The sequence below is a fragment of the Urocitellus parryii genome, chromosome X (assembly GCF_045843805.1).
Source record: "Urocitellus parryii isolate mUroPar1 chromosome X, mUroPar1.hap1, whole genome shotgun sequence".
Classification (NCBI taxonomy): domain Eukaryota; kingdom Metazoa; phylum Chordata; class Mammalia; order Rodentia; family Sciuridae; genus Urocitellus; species Urocitellus parryii.
In genome coordinates, this window is record NC_135547.1 from 53,963,498 (window position 1) to 53,966,460 (window position 2,963).

At 39.6% G+C, this 2,963-nt stretch overlaps 1 pseudogene; it reads left to right on the top strand.

The window, feature by feature from the left end:
- The first annotated feature begins 1,171 nt into the window (after positions 1-1,171).
- Positions 1,172-2,281, top strand: LOC113190811 (heterogeneous nuclear ribonucleoprotein D-like pseudogene; annotated as a pseudogene).
- The last annotated feature ends 682 nt before the right edge of the window (positions 2,282-2,963 follow it).

Sequence of the window (2,963 nt, forward strand, 5' to 3'; positions counted from 1 at the left end):
ATCATATTTGAAGGAGGGAGACATACACACAAATTTCTTGATTATATTCAGTGGTTAATGTCAGAGGATGGAAGTAGCCAAACTAAGTTTTTAGATTTTAGCTTTGATCTTCAGACACAAGGAGAGGTTAAGGTAGCATTAAATACCATCTCAGTAGTATACACAATTGTGACATCTGCACTCTCTGACCATATTGGAAATGTGAAATGCCAGATAATCCCTATACTTATTTTTATGATGAAAATATATAATGATATAACAAAATCAAAGTTGGTGAATGTTATTTTAGAGAAATGGAGAAATAAAATGTAGTACAGCCATTTGATTGAATAATATTTCTTCATTAAAAAGGATAAAATAGTAACATTCACTACAACATACACAAACCTTGAAAACAGAGTAGTGAAAGACATTAGGAAGAAAAAGCCATGTACTGTGCGGTTGGAAGGATTCAGGAGAAATGTGGATGACTACTTAACGGGGTGTAGATTTTCTTTGGAGGAGAGCATACGTATTCTAAAATTGGAATGTGGTGATGATTGTACAACTCTGAAAATATACTTTAAAATATGAAAAGGGTGAATTGTGTGGTAAAAAAATTAATCTCAACAATGCTGCTATTAAAAGTTGCTCTTTTAGATCCCTTTAGCATAACATACAAATCCATAGCATTTTTGCTTTCCCAGTATAAAAGGTTTCAATTCTCTTACCTCCTTTCCCATCTCTGCCCCCAAATACTTCAAAGAAATGTGAAAACTACCTAAGGAATGTAATGAACAAGCCACCGTTTGGATGTGCAAGGCACCATCTGGAAAGAATAAAAGGTTTTAATAAAACTTCAAAGAGAGATAACCTAAAGAAATTGAACAAGACCATGTGTTGCTGTCCCTGTAACAAACTTTCCCTTTCTAAGGCTAAGAGCACAAAAACCAAGCCTGGAAGCAAGCCTAGTTTTATGGGGCAAGAACAATTCCTGTCAATCATGCATTCTCCCTGGACACCATTTTGAAGTTCAGAAAACACATGGGGGGTATTGTGTTCACGTCACTAGCCTACGTCACTACGTTGGTTTCGTCACCTTTCCCCGCCAATTCCCATATTCCCCCTCTTCGCCAGTTGGGTATCAGCCATGCTTTTTGCCAACGGTAGAATCACTGCCAGCCTCTCCGCCATGGATGCTGCAAACTTTGCCGTGAGCAAATTCGATGAAAGGGAACTCCCTGAAGGTTTCAGAATCGAAGCCAGCAAGACTCAACAAGATGCCTGTAAAATGTTCATCGGCGGACTCTCCCGTGATATGAGTAAGCGAGCGCTGATCGAATACTTATCTCAGTTTGGCGAGATCATAGATTTTATGATTAAAACTGATCCAGACACTGGACTATCCAGGGGTTTTGGTTTTGTGCTTTTCCAAGATAGTGCCACTGTTGAAAAGGTGCTCCAAGTGAAAGAGCACCTATTAGATGGCAAGAAAATAGAGCTTAAGAGAGCTAAAGCCATGGAACCTCAATCCCCCCCAAAAAAGGTTTTCGTGGGTGGGTTGAACCCTCGCATACCTGAAGAAAAAATTAGAGAATATTTCGGCACATTTGGAGAGATCGTGAATATTGAGCTTCCAATGTGCCCAAGGAAAAACCGAAGACGAGCTTTTGGCTTTATCACGTATACCGACGAAATCCCAGTGAGGAATCTGTTAGAAACCAGATTCCATCTCATTGGCTCCAGTCGGTGTGAAGTTAAGATGGCACTTCCCAGAGAACATCCCCGGCCCCAGCGAAAGGTGGGAAGAAATACTCCCAGCTCTGGGTTAGGCAACCGTTGGAGAAGACGTGGTGGCTTCCAAGCCAACCCCAATGCTCACAGAGCAAACCTAGGTGCTCGCAGGACAAATCAAAATGTTTTCCGAGCAAACCAGAATACAAACTACAATGTTTTCGGAGCAAACCAGAATGTTTTTGGAGTAAATCAAAATGGTTTTGGGGTGACCCAAAATGTTTTTGGAGTAAACCGAAATATTTGGGGTGTGCCTGGCAGTGGAAGAAGCTTTCCTTCGGTGCTTATTCCTGTTCCTTTCACTGTCTACACAGAAGGATTTAATTTCCCTTATGGTAATTTCCATAATGTGTACAATAATCAACCTATTTTTCATGGTTATGGTGGAGATTGTTTTTTTGGCTACAACTATGGAACTTATGGATTAGGACATGCATTCACTAATTATAATATGCAAATAAACCAAGCTACTTCTTTTGGTAATGGTTACCAGTATTGGTCATTCTGAAGCCTAAGGATGAAGCTGCCATCAAAGAACCACTCAGTCTTGGAATGAAACATTGCATTACTCAATTGAAATGACTGAATAACTGTTTCGTCAGACTTGTCATTATTTCTTCTTCAACTGATTTCCATCTGTTTTTCAAGTACCAACTTTTTCGCCATGACCTTTTGGCATTGGAACTACCATGCAAGAACACAAGGACTTGAGACTCTCATTTAGAAAATTAGTGTTTTTTATAAAATAAATGTTTACTAGATTAATTTCTGAGTGGCTTCTATTTTGAATTGATGTTTTCTTTGTTTTGGTGAGGGGAGTGGAAGAATTTGGGGCCAGCAAGGTACCTTTTATTTTTACTTTTTCTAGGGTGGGATGTTTAGTTTAGAGGTACCTGGATGTAGGAAAGGCAGTCTATAGAGCTTTCCCTATAGATTTTCTATACACCCAGCTAGTTCCTCCTTGAATTCCTTCCATATTTCAAATACTGGAGATTCAGACAGAATCAGTCTTGGCCTTAAAAGAGGTAAGTAAACCAAGAAGTATAATACAGAATGGTCAGGTAAAGCTTAACAAAGAATGATGTGGTATGATGGACACAAGCATCTAAAGCAGGTGTTGGGAGGGAATTGTTGCAGGAGGAGCACAGTGGGTGGGCCTTTGCCAATAGGCTATGTTAAGAGGAGAGAGC